General features: G+C 40.0%; 1 long non-coding RNA gene across 1 annotated transcript; it reads left to right on the top strand.

Moving 5' to 3' along the window:
• The first annotated feature begins 15,639 nt into the window (after positions 1 to 15,639).
• Positions 15,640 to 17,178, top strand: LOC121940235 (uncharacterized). The gene is made up of 3 exons (XR_006105592.2): positions 15,640 to 15,783; positions 15,882 to 15,972; positions 16,701 to 17,178. It is a non-coding gene; the product is annotated as an uncharacterized LOC121940235 (long non-coding RNA).
• The last annotated feature ends 1,552 nt before the right edge of the window (positions 17,179 to 18,730 follow it).

The raw sequence follows: 18,730 nt of genomic DNA, 5'->3' as shown, positions 1-18,730 counted from the left end.
GCCGGAGGGATTAGATATCTTATGTGGCCTGGGAAGGCCTCGGGGTCCCCCAGGAAGAGCTGGAAAGCTTGCTTGGAAGAGGGACGTCTGGGCTATGCAAGGGTGCCTATAAGGCAAGCAAGAGGGGAGGTGGATGGGTTGAATGAACCCAGACTGTGATGCAGGAGTCTGGTGTTTGCATTCTATTTGAATATGACTTTGTTTTTTTGTGTAAATCTAGCCATCTACCTCTGTCCCCATAACCTTACAATCTGTGACTTTGTCACCTAAACCTAACCATTTGTGCCAGCATGTGCGTTTGTTGTTGCCTAAAAATAACCATGTGCAGAATAATCGTGCCATGTGCATTTGTTGACAGTTTGTTGTAAATGTAACGTGTGGTTTGCGGAAATGTCCAATGCCAACATTTTCTTGTGGCAACTGAGCTGAACACATTTATCGGCGCTGTCAGTCTTGACAGCTACTGATTGATTTTGCCAGTTTTTGAGTGTTTGTAGTAATTTTTTAATCAAAGCTTCTACCTACCACTGCTATGTATATTTTATCCTTGAGACTGGCGAATACTGTCATTTCCAGAAACTCACGATGAGTGCAGTAACAGACAGTATTAGTATTAAAGGTTGAGTCTGTACCACTGTGAAAGTAAATCAGCAGAATATGATAAATCTCCCCTTAAACCCAATGTTTTTTAGATTGTTTCATGTTCCTGGTTCATGTTACCTGTGGCAGACTCACTGATTACTGATGCTGCTTTCAGAGGCAGTGGGGCCAAATCATTAGGACTAATTCATTTGTTCATGTCATCAGTAAAACACACTATGTGAAGCCACAGTTCACTGTCTGGGCTGATTGTTCTGACAGAAGGAAAATAGGCCACCCCTTTGAAATGATTGGACTGCGGCAGCTGCTGAGCTGTGTTGATGTGCATGTGTGTGTGTGTGTGTGTGAGAGAGAGAGAGTTACAGAAAACTCTACACTGATTTTCTTACTGTAAATAAGCTATTTGGAGTCTTCACTTGCACATCATTTGTGAGCAAAGCAAAACAGCACAGTTGGGGAAGTAACCAATTTAAGGCTGACAGCCACCATACTACAAATTTGCGCCACATGAATGATGTTACATGCTCAATGTTACTGAGGTTAAGTTTAGGAAAAGAAATATAGTAAGCACGTATTGTAAAATTAATCTCAGTTCACATGGCTCAAATTTCAAAAACATCGTTCTCCTGGGGCAAGCCTTGTGTTTTGTGACCTATCCAATGGCCAACTTGCCTCCTAACTGGAACACTGTGGACAGCTTCCTTCTGTATCCCCTGTCAGTGCACTGGTCACATGATCGCAGCCTTCCAAAAATGCGTGGAATTGCTGGCTCATTATTACATGGGATATGTATGAATTTTGATACATTAACTCTTGTAGGGAAAACATACAGTCAGCCAGTTCTCATTCATAAGTCTTCAAATACTGCTGCTTTTGCTGTAATTCCAGCATAAGACCTAGATGCCAAAAGCCACCTTTAGTTTCTGTATGACAGCGCAGGGTGGCGTCAGCTGAGAAAGCAGCTGGACAGACCCGGTCACGATGTTACAAAATGCATATGGATGGCTGGACAGCCCGGTTGGAACCTGTTAAAACAATGCCCGGAATTACATTATATAAGAAGCACTAAGTCCCTATAGGGCTGGGGGATGGATGGTTCCAGCAAACCCTGGACTTTCATGTGGGAGTCAGGTGTTCGCTTTCTGTCTGAATGTGACTTTTTTATCTACACCTTACCATGTGCCTCTTTTGCCAAAATCTAACCACCCATGCCCTTGTTGATAATCCTAAGCATGTGCTTTTGATGCCCAAATATAACCATTCAATTTAATTCACTTAAATTTTATTTATAAAGCCCATTATCACAAAACGCAGTTTGCCTCAGAGGGCTGTACAGCATGCAACATCCCTCTGTCCTTAGACCCTCACATCGTCTAAGGACCCCCCCCCCCAAAAAAAAAAAAAAGGGTAAAAAACTCAGGAGGAGCAACTGAGAAGGGATCCCTCTTCCAGGACGGACAGAAGTGCAATTATAATTGGCAAAGAGATTTTTATTTTGGATCCCATACCCACACTTTCCCGTTGCGCAGGATGTTTTACCTGTCTTCTCAGCCTTCAAACATGGCTGCTGTCTGCCTGCAGAACACACAACATTCATTTTATTGACAATTTTAATCAGTTTTGGAACCACTCCTCCTGCTTTTGAGCAGATGGACTTCACACAAATTGGCTGGGTAGCCGCATGTTAGCGGCTAACATCTAACATAAAGTAAAAACAACTCCACATGCATGACTGTTTAAATCCCACACTCCTTCATCTGTTTCTCCATCTTCCTCTACACCCTCACGGACTCCTCAGCCTACTACAACTACCCCCACTAGCTCCCCCCACAGACGTCATTGGTCACTGTCCAGCCCTCCAGGTATCTCCCATGACATGCCTCAAATCACCTAACTGCATCATCGTATAACAACCATCATCTCCTCCCATAGACAAACAACATGTCCATTGTCACACCCCTCTGCAGCCAAAAACCTAATTCACATTCCCCTTCAACACCTGGTCCCCTCCGCTCCTAAGTACACTCCAGTCAAGTTTGGACTTTTAAATATTAGATCTTTAAACAACAAATATTTTTTTTTAAGTAATGATTTTGTCTCCTAATAATTTTGACTTTTTGATTTTGACAGAAACTTGGCTCACTCAGGGAGATCATAGTCCACTCATTGAGGGAACCCCCCCTGACTTTTTTCATCTGCAACAACCCAGTGTGTCAGGCAGGGGAGTGGGGGTTGCCATAATTTATAAAATAGACTTGAAATGCAAAACAATACCTGCTGCAAATGATGCATTTTTATCTTTTCAATATCTTGGTTTTACTATTGACTAAAGCACCAGTTTTAATTATATACAGACCACCCAAGTCAAACAGTGTTTTTATCCAAGAATTCACTGACTTTATATCATTTTTTATATCCAAGTATGACAAGATAATTATTTTAGGTGATTTTAATATTCATGTCTGTTGTCCACCCACATCTTTTAGCACTGGTTTTATGGACACCTTGGAGTCTTTTAAACTCACACAGTCAATTCAAGTTTCTACTCATTCAAAAGGTCACACCCTTGATTTGGTTTTACACCATGATCTCAGCCCCTACAACTTTGAAACTAAGGATATCTGTGTGTCAGATCATAAGCTGGTTTTATTCAGTGTGGTTTTATCGTTTTTACCTGTTATTAACAGTACGCCGGTCACTAGATGCATTTTTAACTCTACGTCCGCTAATAAGTTTTCTGAGCTTTTTACCATCGCTTCTTTAACTGCTTTTAATCCAAATTTAAATACAGATGAGCTGGTCTTCATTTTCAATCACATCTGTGCAACTACCCTGGATTCTGTTGCCCCATATAAAGTCAGAAATGATTTTAAAACACCACAGCCCTGGCTTAATGATACTACAGAAAACAAATAAAAAGGAACTGCAGACAAAAAGGAATATAATGGAAGAAAACTGTTTTTTGTGTATATTATGAAATTTGGAAAGACGCCATGTAAAATTATTAAAAAGCAATGAAAGAAGCACAGGCATGCTTTTATTCTAACCTGATTTTATCAAACTGCTCCAACCCCAGTTTTATTTAAATTTTAGACTCTTTCACCAACCCCTCCCCCTGTCATTTTACTGATGTCTCACATGACACTTGTGAGTCATTTAAAAAATAATGAATAAAATTAGTGACATTAGGAAACAGAACATCCCCTCTGACCATGTTTTACAACCACACAGATACATTTTAGCAATTTTAACCCTATATCAATGCCAATTTTAACAGATATTTTAACCCCTATGAATCCAACTACATTCAACCTTGACACCATGCCATCTAAATTTCTAAAAGAAGTTTTAGACACAGTTGGACCCAGTATTTTATCAATTATTAACAGTTCACTTTTAAGTGGTCATTTTCCATCTGCTTTAAAACATGCTATGGTCCAACCTCTTTTAAAGAAACCAAATCTTAACCCTTCTGTTCTTAGTAATTTTAGACCTATTTCTAAACTCCCTTTTTTATCCAAAGTAGTTTCAACCCAAATTTTAGATTTTATGAATTGAACTGACACCTTTGAGAAACTTCAGTCAGGTTTTAGAGCCCCACATAGCACAGAAACCGCCCTTCTCAAATTAACAAATGATCGTCTTTTAGCTGCTGACCGAGGAGAGCTATTTTAATCCTTTTAGATTTAAGTGCGGCATTTGATACAGTCAATCATGCCATTTTAATAGAATGTCTGGAGACCTGGGTTGGTGTCAACGGCACTGCACTTAGTTGGTTTTATTCCTATCTTTTAGACAGAACCTTTACACCAAAGGTAACCACACCTCCTCCACCTCTTGTACTGCCTGTGGTGTACTGCAAGGTTCTATTTTAGGTCCACTTTTATTTTCTATTTATATGCTCCCACTCGGCCATATCATTCAACGCCATAACCTTTCTTTCCATTGCTATGCTGACGAAACACAGATAAACCTTCCACTGAGACCTGGTGACCAAAAAAGCCTAGCTGCTGTTTTTGACTGCCTCACAGACATAAAATGTTGGATGGCTCAAAGTTCTATTTTACAGCTGAATGAGTCGAAATCAGAAATTGTACTGTTCAACTACTCCAAACCCCAAATCAATCAGATTGAAAGATCCCTTGGTCCACTGTCCTCAAACATCATAGCCTCAGCAAGACATTTAGGAGTAATCTTGGATTGTGGCCTTAACTTTGAACAACACATCACGAAAATCGTCCTGTCCTGTTACATCCACATAAGATCCATATCCAAAATCAAATCCATCCTGTAACCTGCTAACCTTGAAAAAGTCATTCATTCCCTGATGTTCTCCCGTCAAGATTACTGCAGCTCTATTCTTTCAGGTATCATTTAAAAATCCCTCTCGCACCTCCAACTGGTCCAGAACACAGCAGCTAGGCTTCTTACTGGCTTCAACAGACAACATCACATCACTCCTATCCTTGCTTCCCTCCACTGGCTCTCTGTGTTTTAGAATTGATTTTAAGATTTTACTGATTACTTTTAAAGCACATCTGGGTCTTGCTCCAAAATACATTTCTCAAATGCTGACCCCATATGAGCCAATGCGCAGCCATAGATCCTCAGGTAGGGGACTTCTGATCGTTCCAAAGTCGAGGCTTAAATCAAAAGGAGACCGTGCCTTTGCCATTAGGTCCCCTCAGCTTTGGAACGATTTACCTGAGGAGATAAGGCTGACAGAATCGGTGACATCTTTTAAATCATTTCTTAAAACTCACTTTTACAGACTTGCTTTTATCAAATTTTAATCACCCTTAATCAGTTCATTCATTTTATCGCTCATACTGTTTTTATCCATTCCTCATCCTTCTGGTGTTCCTGTTCTTAACTTTTTTCCTCATTTATTTGTTATTTGTCTGTTTTTATCTGCCTATCTTTTTTTTTATCCCCTCTGATGTGATATTGTCCTTTTACACTACTATATTATTTTTATTGTCTTCTACTGCTTTTACTCTTCAATTTTCTTAAATTGATTAATTCAGTTTTTTAACTGCTGTTTTTAGATCTGGCAGCCCTATCACTTTTATTTCTGTGAGTGCTGTACTGTTGTTGACCTTTTGTGTACACTTTTTGTTCTTGCCTCTTAATTGGACTGTTTTAGCCCTTTCTCTGTTTGGCGTGTTTGTCTATGTTTATTTATTGTTTCCTGAGTTGCTGCCTTTACTTTCTTTGTCAAAGCACTTTGTAAACAGCTGTTTTTAAAGGTGCTAGATAAATAAAGTTATTATTATTATTATGATAGGTATGAAATGCATGCATGTAAAAAATTGTCACATATGGTAAAAGTTAATATATAAATTGTAGTTTGTTGGCCAGTATTGGCAGCTGAAGCACCCAAGTGAAAATGAAATAATATGTCAAGAACATCTTCAAATCAAACAAGGACATTTCCTGAAATTGAACTGTTAAAATATACAACACAAGCTGCCTAGGTGCTGTACCTGCAGGACGTCCTGCTCACCACTGCGATAGTACCTCCGTATTAATGTTCATGTTCGGAGGTAAGACACCGGAGATGTTGTTTCACACCATCTGGCCCTCAGTCAGGAAGCAAACTGGTTGATTAAAAGACACAATTACCATATAACAGCTTTGGTTGAGTCCCCCAGCGGGGATTAAAGGATGCACCTGGTCAATTGCACACACTCACACTGGGGAGCAGCCCAGTACAGTCTGACAGGAGGGAGCACAAGTGACAGGTGAAAGATTTCATTTCGAGTGAGCTGGAGGACTGACCGAGGAGAAGATACAGTTCAGGTTCACTGGTGTCGTGACTGAATTAAAGTCATTTTTCACCACTGCAGAAACTACTCGGGAGCTGGTATAAAATCATGCAAGGGGATAATACAGACACAGCATGGAACATCACTAAATGAAAACATCACAGCTGCATCAAAACTGACTGAACCAATTTGCAGCCAATCAGCTCTTTCTGACAATGGACATAATTTGCAGCCACACTGCATAAGCAGAAAGGAAACATGCCTTTGTGCAGAGAAGCTGACTGTCAACAGACAACACCTGATATCACCATGTTTAGATGTAAAGATTCTGCTGTTGTCAATGTAATGTGCAGAACTGGAAATTGGAAATTACTGTAATTGTGTTACATAAGGTTTATTTGAAAATTAATTAAGACTTTAAGTGGCATTCGTTATTCCTCTAAATGTGTTAATGTAAATATGGTGAAGGGGAGATAATAAATTGTTTATTATCCAAAGAGTTCAGAATGTTGAGGGCTTGACTTAAGATTTTTACATCCAGCCGGTTCTCATTCTGCAGTGGTTAAATACAGTCACCTTTGTGTGCTTTGGGCCCAAGATCCAGACACCAAAGCTACCTTTTGTAACTGCATCAATGTCGTTAGCTGAGAACACAGCCTGATGGAGCCTGTCACATCAGTATGATACACCACTAAACAGTATCAAGTAGAAATGCTGCTCATAATGACATAATATACAACCCATTCTCACTGCAAATTCTTCAAATACATCCACTCTGTCAGTGCTTTTGACATTTGAGCATGACGCCAAAAGCCACCTTCCACATCAACCTGCAATGCGGCTTGACAGGGTCAGATGAGAATGTGGGCAGACAGAGCCTGTGGTGTTGTTATTATATGCTAGCGTACAGCCCAGGGCGCATTCAAATGCAAGGCGCGTGGGCGTCATCACTTGAGAACGCGGCCAGAAGGAACCGGTTGCCTCCACATGAAACGCTGAAGAACAGTGTCAGGTAATGACGCTGCCGGTAACCACATAATATAAGGAGTGCGAGTATGCTTAAAAGTTGGGGTCCAACAAACAACTGGCTTTTATACTGGAGTCCCAAGTTCACTTTGTGTGGATGTGAGAGTTTTTTTTTTTCTCCACCTTACCAAGTGCCTCTTTTGCCCATTTCTAGCCACTGTGAAGGTCTGCGTTGGTTGCCATGGGCTCATATTGTGTAAACATGATGATGTGCTGCATCATCCCACCATGTCCATCATCCCACCAGCATCTCAGCATCTCAGAATGTAAACAGCTGACGCACAAGGTACCTAAAATGTCATAAGTAGACAGGGGAGGTCACTGACAGAGCGTCAGAGCGTTTGGGATAAAAACGTGTTGTAATGTAAGGAGACAAAGGTCCCTATTGGGCGGGTAAGAGGGGTGGTGGAAGGTTCCAACAGACTCCAGTCTTTCGTAAGGGAGTCTGGTCTTTGCTTCCCGTCTAAATGTAATTAGCCATTTTTTTTTACATTGTACCATCTGGCACTTTTGCCAAATCCTAATCATCCATACGTATTTCACTCCCCCATTGAACCTCCTCTGCAGCCTGGAGTGTCCTCCTGTCGAGATGTGCTGCTAGGAAGCTTTAATTAAAACACCAGCAGGACATCACAGACGCATGTTGACTGGTCATTCTCTCAAGACAGATCCACTCAGCCGCAGTGGTTGTTAGTAGACCGATTAGTGACGGTCAAATTGATTTCCTGCCTATTTGGTTTCTCTGTCTAATCAACTGCTTGTCTTTCTTTACTGGCATCTCCAGGTTTTTACATCAAACAGTTTTACTCTGCTCTTATAAGAAAGGATCTCCTGCTTTCTGTGTATGTGTGTGTGTGTGTGTGTGTGTGTGTGTGTGTGTGTCTGCTGTGCTTGTCTTCAACATTAAAACATCATACTTGGTGGTAAATTGCTCCCATAATTACCATTTCCACCATCTGTCTGGTTGGTGAGAGGGAGGCACAGAGGGTACAATGTTTGTGTGTGTGTGTGTGTGTGTGTGTGTGTGTGTGTGTGTTTCAAAGCAAGCATAGAAGGTTTTTACAAGAGGAAACCATGAAAACATGGTTGTTACCTCCCCATTCATCACACTCAGCTGCTGCGCGTCTGTGCGTGTGTGAGATTTAGACGGTCGGCTCGGGTGAGAGGTCCCGGTGTGTACGTTAGTGATAAACTAAACAAAGCCTGTCTCTGTCTTTTTCCTTAGCCTTTCCACCTCTGTGTCTCTCTAAAGGCCACCAGAGACAACCTGGGCCTCAGTGATACTGATGCACACACACACTCTGTCTCTCTTAAACTTAAAGACAGACACACTATACAGAGATTATTTCAAAGTCCAATTTGAAGTAAAACCTAAGGAGCATGCTCTACAAACCACCATCACCTGGCCATTTACACAGACTTGTGTCATTGAATGCATGGTTGTCCTCTTTGCTTTTTTTAGAGAGACCATATTTGACTGTTTTGTACCCTATCAATGTCCTAATTTGGAACACTTAACACTTTGAGGACGTCATTCAGAAGGCAACTCACTGAACAGATGCTCGTATTTGTTTTTTTTCTCTTCGGTTAAAAAAATAATAATTAAAAGAAAGGTCAACTGCTTAATTCAGCAGGGCTAGGAGGGGCTGAGTGAGTGCACTGTGCCAGCCTGGAATGCCAAACTATTTGCAACATTTTCTCTCTATCTCTGAAAAGCTTTACTAATACTAAAATCTATTTTATTTTGTTTATTGTCAGACTTGTTTTTAGACTCCCTTTTTGTTGATTTAGGCAGTTGTTGCCAATGCCAGAACAGCAACTTTCTCTACAGGATTCTCCATTATTAAATCAGATTTTAACCATCTGAAGAGACATGCACACATATCTGTATTTTCAGAATAGCCAATTGGATCGCGTCTCTCTCTAAAATGACCTATCATTGATCAAAGTTGCTCGTCACTGCCGGTAGATTTGTAAAGTCTGAAAACAGAGTCAAGAGGAGGTGCACCAGTTGACCAGTTGAGGCATGCTCAAAGTTTATGATGGATTTTTGCCTAATAACTCCAAAATAAAACTCCCGATTTATTAACTATTGTATTTTTATGAATTAATGTATTTATTTAATTTGAAAATATTGTAATTACAGAATAGTTTTATCTGAATAAATGACTGTTTAAAAACTCAAAACTCTGATTTTCTGTTGCCCTCTGCTCCTCCCTGGTACGCACCTGAGATCAGCATCAAGTTCTTCTGTTTTTTGGTTTTCTTGTTCGTTTGAATCACTTTTCGGAAGGCATCTACACATGGCATTGTGCCGTTTTTGTCTGCTAATATCAACTTAATCAATCAATAAGATGTTGGGCTGCAAACGGAAAAAAAAAAAAAAAAAAAGAGTAAAACTTGCAAAACTTGTTTTCAGTGTGCTTTTAAAATTCAAAAGTTACAATCATGTGAATGCTTTTTTCTCAGTCTGCTCTCTTAATTTCCACCATGTTTTGGCTTCTGAACAGTTGAGAACTTAAGAGGTCAGTTGACATTTCAGCATCTGAATATTCTGCTCCTCTGTCATAGTAAACTAGATCATTTATCAACAAATTAAATGTTTTTTTTTTTGTTTTTTTTTTAGCTATTTACTGTATCTTGATTTTTAAGATAAAACAGGCACCAAATACTGCTCATTGTTTCCATCTGGTGGTTGAAAAAAAAGCCAATTTCCCGGCTTTTATTTTGAAAGTAGAAGGGCCTAACACTTTCACTTCTGAGTCAAACAGAAGAGGTAATGCTCTGCTCTCAGTTTGTGCTCAGGAGATTCAGACTACCAAAAGCAATAACCAGCAGGGTCAATTATCACAAGTGTGAGTAACCACATTTCTACTACGATGTTCCATAATTCCTCCAATCATCTGATACACTCACAAGCCTGTCCTCCTGTACAAATGACAATTCTCATTCTGCTTTTACAAATCCATGCAATCTCAAATGAGCTGCAGACTGAGGAGCACCCCAATCTGTTTTTGCTCCTTAGAATCTTTCATGATCACTACACTTCCATAGCTTTGGTCTCGGTTAATTTGGACGTTTCTTTCTAATTTTAGTCAAGTTAATGAATAAGATCTGTAGGTTCACCTCCTCACTCCCATCTGTCCTGTGTTTCTTAGCAGCTCTGCATTGCAACTAAATTTAGATTCCAACTGAATATCTTGAAGCGATTCAGTGCATCTTAATGTAAACAGCAAACACACATTGCTTTAACAAACACATATCCCCAATTTTTAACCTGTCTGCCCACTGCCAGTCACTCGTGTGTGTGTGTGTGTGTGTGGGGGTGTGTGTGTATCTGTGTCTGTGTGTGTCTGTGTGTGTAACCTCTTGGGGAAATAAACATAATAATTTAATTTTATCCCCTATCAGTAATTTGATTTGAATGAGCTTTGAGTGTATTCCGCTCTCAGGCTTAATTATCTTACTGTGTTGATTATGTGTCTGTCTCTGTGTGTTTGTGTTTGTGTGTGTATGTGTGTGTGCTCAGCATGTAATGAGCAATAGCTGTTGCATATTGCATTGGTCCTATACAGTATGTTGGTGATAAACGCAGGTGTTTCCTTTATAGGTTTACATTCATATTCATAAACTCAGCTGAACAATATGTCTGCACACAGCATTGCTCCATGGCAGAAACTTTGAAATTAGAAGGAAAAATTGTTTGGCTGACCAGTAATGAATTTCTGTGTTGCTGTTTGCAGTTTGCTGAAAAAACCGAAGACGAGGCTAGCTCCATTAATTGACTGTGGTGAGTCTCTGTGTGTGGTGGTCCCACAGCAAACAGTTATAGATTGATTCTGTGTCTGCCACAGCTGCTGTCTCACAAGGATGGTCCACTGTGAGACACATGGACATTTGGATGCATGCTTTTTCACTGTATTTCAATAGAGGGATCCTACTGTTCAAACAGGACTGAAGACATTCTGTGTTTAGGAACAACCCAATCCCCAGAAAAATGATGGCATGGTAGATTTCTGCAAGCCACATATATGTTAGATTTGCATGTTATTATGTAGCATGTTATTGTACCCAGAAAGTTAATGATTAGATTGACCTGTGGTTTGGTTTAGGCACAGAAACCACTTGGTTTTTGTAAGAAAAGATCATGTTTTGGCCTGAAATACCTGGTACTGGGGCACAATCCTAGTAGAAACGCAAAAACAGGGTCAGCACAAATCACCCCTTTTGGTCTGTAAAAAGTCGCTGTAAAAATTTTGACGGTTTGCAACGAAGCATCCTCATTTGGTGCCTAATCTGTCACTGGAAAGGCAGCGATTAGTCACAAATACAACCCCATCTGGCACTAAAATGCCACTGGAAAAACAGTGAAGTGCTGCAACAACACACCCCCATTTGGTGCCTAAGGAGCTGTTTATACGTCAACAGTGCTTGCATGAAATGTTAAACTTTTGTTGCTGTTTGGCCTTTGGTTCACACAAAAACGGCGTTTCCCGGGGTGTTATCTTTTGAAAACGCAACCCCTTCTTTCCCCTTGTAAACTGACAATGCACAGATCCTGTGAGAATGATAACATCACGGCCGCACATCGCACATGCATGTGGTGTTCCTCGTTACATCGCCAGCTACTGGCCTGGTATGCAAACTACAGCGTTTTTGGTTGTTTCTGCAGATCCATGCACACAAAGATCATTCTCGTAATGTTATCATATGAACAAATTTTCCCAAAGATGGTTTCTGTCACTGAAGGTAGTTTTCATCACCATGATGTTTGTTCAAGTGTTTGTTTTTATGATAAGGTCAGTTTTAATAAGTTAAATTATACAAAAGAGGTATTTTCCACTATGATTGACAGCTGTGACAACCAATCCACGCACTCCCTTTCAACAGAGCTGCTCGCAATTGGTCGGACAGGTGTTTTGGTGGGAACTCCCCCTCTGTAGATATCACTACTGCGCAGTCTCGGGTTCTCAATAAGATCACCCTCACAAGATAGCAACGCCCCTATCTCGGATATTTTAACCTCTCTTCAGCATAGCGTATCAGCCATCTTTATATATAGTCTATGGTATCTACAAAACACATGCATCTGTTGCCTAAAAAGTTGCTGGAAAGACAGTAATAGGTCGCTAAGAATCACTCGCATTTGGTGCTATAACAAACCACATGAAAAACCGAGATAAGTAGCTAAATACGACATGCCTTTAATGCCTAGAAGGCAGCTAAGAAATACAATGACTTGTTAATAACTAGTGGTTTTATTGTTTGTTGGTCTTAAACAGGTCTGTGACTCGGCAGGCATTTTGCCTTGGTGATGCAGCATCCACCATTCCCTGTACCTCCAGATGACAGTAAGCTCATTTACTCCATAGAAACATTGATGTCTTCAGTACGACACCTGCAAATATATTATATTTGTGGTTTGCAGAAATATAAAATGCCAACATTTACTGAAACAGCTGGGCTGTGAGGAGCCCAAGGTGAAAATATCTCAGGAGGAGATGCACACCTGAAAAACGGCACCAAATAACCAATGTTATGGTGACAGAACCACCTTATTTTAGCATACTTTTCTTCAAATCTCAGTCAGTTCTAACATCTCCTGCCATTCTAGTGTCCTTCCACCTGTCCCTCATTGCCCTAATCAGCCCCTCAGTATGCACACCTGCCCAGGAGAGCTTTTCTCACTTGCCAGATCATCCATTGTGTGACTCATCTGTGGTTTTGCAGCCCTACTTATGTTTGCTTATAATCAGTGCCTGATTTGGGCTAATTTGTTTGTCAGTTATGTTTCTAGAGAAATTTAATTTTTTGTTATGACCACAGTAGTGCACTAGAATAAACAGAGTAATGACAACCGAAGTTCAAAATGCTCGGGCGTCACGTGACACATGGAGGCTTTGAATAGTTCCCGGAAGTTTCTGGCAAGCCATTTGAATACATTATACGGAGAGACAAAACTCTGATTTTCTCTAAATAGCAGTCAGTAACCTCATTGATTTACAATATACACGGAGCGCACTGTATGTAGTTTCATTATTATATTGTTGTTTAAAAATAACATGCTTATATTTGAAGATTTATGTTAACAGCCAGGGTTAGATTAGACTGATTAGTGTCACACTCGGGAGATTCACACATTTCAGCAGCTCAAGAGTCAGAGGCAATAGAAAAAAAGCGACTGAGTGCTAAATAAGGGCTAAATATGATTAAAATACAAAAAATAAAATATATTTTAAAATACAAAATATCTCAAATCTATACACACACACACACACACACACACACACACATATATATGTTCTCCCCGTGTCTGCGTGGGTTCTCTCCGGGGTCTCCGGCTTCCTCCCACAGTCCAAAGACATGCAGCTCAGGTTGATTGGTGACACTAAATTGCCCTTAGGTGTGACTGTGAGCGTGTATGGTTGTCTGTCTGTGTGGTCTGGCGAACTGTCCAGGGTGTACCCCGCCTTCCACCCGAAGACAGCTGGGATAGGCTCCAGCCCCCCCGCGACCCTTACGAGGACAAGCGGTTACAGAAAATGACTGACTGACTACTGTGAATGTATAGTACTTAGTATATGGTATAGTATATGTAAAATCTATAATTACATAGTATAAATATGAGTGATTCGGATATGACATATATGGTAATGCTGACATATTTAAGACTTATCTTACCATGATAAAGAAGCACGTTGCTGTTAATTTCTTATATATATGTGTGTATATATATCTTATTTATCTTTTGTAGCGGTTATTAATAACTACGTTCAAATTTGGATTTTGCACTCGTTAAAGTAAGAGGGGCACCATTCTCCATTTAGGAGAAAATTAAATTTTAAATTATAACAGTTTCAAATAGGGCTGAAACGATTCCTCGAATAATTCGAGTAACTCGATTACAAAAAATAATCGAGGAATTTTCTCTGCCTCGAGGAATCGTTTAATTTTGCCAGCTCAAAGCATGGTATTTCGCCCGGACTACTTCTAATGCAGCACAACGCGCGGACGTCACGCACGTAAAGGAAGAAGAAAGAGGCGCCGGATATGTTTGGTTTTAACCATGGATGAAGAGGTAACGACGAAGAAGGCGACGAAAGCGAAGAGAAAGGCACAAAGAAAAGGCAGAAAATGTCAAAAGTGTGGGAGCATTTCAAGCTGGACACCAAGGCGAACACTGCGTGTATTCACTGTAAGACAGCGCTTGCATACCACAACATTACGTCTTCAATGCTGCAGCATCTCCACCGAAGGCCCCCTGTTTACTCCGAGAGCGGAGGACCGTCACCCGAGACAAGGAAAAATTAAGTTAACGTAGCACTAATTAATGAGATTAACGTTACTGTACCTTGCTAACATAACGTTAGCCCTGCGGAGGGCTAGGTTTCTATTAATTATGACTACTGTGGATGCGTGGCTAACGTGCCTTTCATACAGGCTTTATTTAATCTGTAAAAACACAGCGCTGTAGAGTGATGAGGGTGGAAAATAATAACATAATAAAGCTAACTGGGTAGTTAAAAAAGGAAACCAAAGGTTCATTGTTAGGTGAAATGTATTATTGTCTCATGTATATTTATAATTGCTCTTTAACTAAACAAAAATATGTTTTATCCGATTACTCGATTAATCGATGGAATTTTCAGTAGAATACTCGATTACTAAAATATTCGATAGCTGCAGCCCTAGTTTGAAAACATGTCATCACTTTAATCAATCTCACAATCTGTACCGTTTATCCTGTATACATTGATCTTGTTCTCTCATGAAATAATATCCACAGACAACGACTTGGTGATAAATGAAATATTTACTTAGACTAATAAAATGATGAGTGAATAGAGGGAGTAGTATGACATATAAGGGACAGTAAACAAATGAAAGGGAACCTAAGTGATGTATGTTCAGGTGATGTAAATGATTAATTATGGATGATAGTGGAGGAAATACGTGACCATCTAAAGCGTGTGTAGCCCAGAGTAACTGGGGGGAAGGAACTGGTCAGAAAGAATCCCTAATCTGTGCAAACATGCATAATTTCATACAATTGCTTTTTAAATAAATATAGTCATGATTTAAAAGCAATTAATATGAATAAAGTCATGGGTAAAAACACACAAATTCATTTTCAATAAATAAACAGGATTAAAAAGCGATAAAAATGGTAAATTCATGCGATTAAAATACTCCAAGAGATAAAAAGGAAAGTTCCTGTTGACAAACTGGTCAATTAGCCAATTGAGTCAGGTTTATGGTCTCTGTGACCAATCAGAAGTTTGAGCCCACCTCCTGACAGTCTATTGACTAGTCACGGAAGTAAAGGTAGATTGATCCATCAGTAGTAGCTGAGCGCTCGAATGAGAACAAAAGAGTCGACACTGAAGCGGTAAGAAACGTATTAAAACAATTAAAAAACCCATTTTTAATTAGCGATATGTTTCCCTGTGTTAATTCATGCTTCATGTCAACAATATAAAATCGCAGTGTGGATGAAAAGGGGGAGAACGCCATCCGTTTCAGCGGGCAGTCTGAGGCCTGACGCCTTTCTCCATGCTGTTGCACTTTTCCTTGCCTGGTGAGTCAGCACATCGTTAGCATTTAGCTAACTCGCGGATAAGTCCGCTAGCCGCGATGCTAATTTTCGTCATGCTTTATGCCATATCTGTGCTAAAAAATGTTAGCGACCCATAAGCTTGCTAGCTGGCATGCTAATTTCTGCCGTGGTGAACTAAATTGGGTCGTCCTAACAGTGTTAGTGAGTTTTGAAACCTTGAATACAATGATTTGAAGAAATACTGCTGAGAAGCAGACACCTTCATCCTTATGGCGTGTTGAGGGAATTGTTTAATGTGTTTTAGTGCACTTTTGTCCTGTGTTTCTTGTCAATTCCTGCAGCTGGTCTGCTAGGTAAAAATATTAATTTGTGAATTTCTACTCTTTAATACTGATATTTCTACTGTTCATAGGAGTTTACCCATATGTTAAAGGTACATAATGCTTCTATATTTTCAAGTTCAGTATTTTAAAGGGGCACTACTGACTGAAATTTGTTATTTTGTTTTTGGTTATTTTATGCATCTATGGTGAGATTGAGTTTATACTAACAAGTATTAACTCTTTAAGTTAATCATTTTCAATGGAAATGAATGAAATTGATATTTTTGTACTTACAGTGAGCTGTGTATGTTGTACAACACTGAGATGTGAATTGATGCATTGAGTTTATACACTAAGCTTTATCCTGTTATCAGGAATGCACATAAAATTAGCATAAAGTTAATTTTATCTTGGCCTTATTTGTAGGTCAGGTTTTTTTTGTGAGTTGGAAAACACCCTGTTCCGGTACAAGACTTTGGAGGAAGATCTTGGAGCCAACAGAGAGTGTTTCAGAGAAATCCAGAGAGATGTTTCCAGTGCTGGATGGCGAGCCTAGCCCAGAGCGACTTCAATCTCCCTGCTTGCAGTAAGGAGACTGCAGCTTAAGGAAGAGTCACATATCCCATCCCTTCCTCGGGTTTGGTAGGATTTGAACAATACACCTACATACTGGTTCCACGACAGCTGGTACCTGGATCCGTGTACTATTTGGAGAGACAGGTTGAGACCCGGGTATTAGTTTATTTTGATTTTTGTTTTCTTTGTGGCCACAGTTTGTTATTTTAGTTTATTGTTTTTACATGATTTCAGAAATTTAAAGCTGTACCTACGGTACAGGAGAAATGGTATGGTTTCCACCTGCTTATTACACATTTAAATACTCATTACAGTCTGTTATAATTTACTACAGTGCCCTGTGTCTTTATTTCATTGAGGTCGTCCATCTCCTTGGCTCCTGCCGTTCCTAAATCTTCTGACCTGGTCCAAAACTTTACACTTACCTTTTCCATTACATTATCACAAGGTAGCAAGAACTGGTTACACGTGGATGCGCACTGAATGGTGAATTAGAATTTAGAAATTTGGCATTAAAGCTTTGCTATACGACATCAACTCTGATCACTAGAAGATGTTATTCTGCCTACTTTTGCCGACTTGATTAGACTTCTCCGGGGAGGTCCAGACCATCGCTTCACTCCAGTAGAGAGTTGCGGCGCGTCTTCCAGACGAGGTGACCCGCTGAAAGGCGGCGGCGGCCGGGCAGGTGGAGTCGGTGTGCAGCGGTCTTTAACTGGCCTCGGTGTTCGCCTCGGCGAACCAGTAAAAGTCTTTAAACATAGTCTTTAAGGGCAGGCAACGGATGCTGATAGTTTGTGCAGCAGGTGTTGCTTCCAGATCCGTGGCAGAGTTGACGGCAGATCGCGGAGTGTCCTTCTCAATTAAAACTCGCAGAAATAATCAAAAGTAGTCCCATTGGTCTGACAAAGTCACTTTAAATTATTATTTTGAGTTTACTTAAAACAAAAAGCAAGACTGTCCAAAAATGGGTATAAAGAAAAGCATCAAAGAGATTTAAAGAGAAAATGGCTTCAAAATTAAAGTTCAGCAAAGCTCTGATGAGCAGTTGCGGCTCCTCTTGTAAAACTGAAGAAAAGAAAAAGGGTGCAAGCGAGGATGCACAAGACGCGCTGCAGTGAAAGGGAAAGTAGAAAGAAACCCTGAGCTGAGCGTGCACATGTAAGTAATCACACATAACATAACGTTATCCAATGGACTATAAAGAACTTAGTAATTACTTAGATATGGGATTACCATTTAACATTATACAATAAATGCAAAACATGATAGAACTATAAAGTTGATTACGAAATTACGCGTAACTAAGGCCACTAGATGGCAGTTTGGCTACATCACAGAAAAGGAATAAAATATGACTTTACCTAACTCCCTCAAATTAAATAATAAAGACATGGGAGTTGGTTCTACTTACTCATTAAAACACAGAGATGAACTTTGACCTACTAGAAAGATTAGGGAACTAGGTTTAACTTAATTCACAATTTTGTCCAAGTGGTCATGTTAAATGCTGGTCTTAACAAAAGAATGTAGAATGAGTTTACAACATGTCCTGCCTCTGTCATCTCAGCAGAGGGGAAGAGGACATGAGAGGGGAGAACATGTGTTTGTTTGTCGGTGTATGTGTGGACTGATACAACAAAGAAAGAGAGAGAGAGACAGAGAGAGACAGGATTAAATTTCAGAATGAGGATCATCATTGAATCTTGTGGGCCCTTCTCAAATTCTTGGTAGGAATGTGTCTCCAGTCCTCTACACCAAACTTCAGTCCTTGTGTCAAAGACAGATGACAAACGATTGTTCTTGTAGGTCCAAATGACCCCAGGTGTTCATTTGGATGTCTTAACACCCTGGTCTGAACTGTTATCTCTCATGGCATC

Source organism: Plectropomus leopardus, chromosome 6 (genome assembly GCF_026936395.1).
Source record: "Plectropomus leopardus strain MGB_pleo_1.0 chromosome 6, ASM2693639v1, whole genome shotgun sequence".
Lineage (NCBI taxonomy): Eukaryota > Metazoa > Chordata > Actinopteri > Perciformes > Serranidae > Plectropomus > Plectropomus leopardus.
Note: the sequence above shows the minus strand (reverse complement) of the source record. Positions and strands in the feature narration are given on the sequence as shown.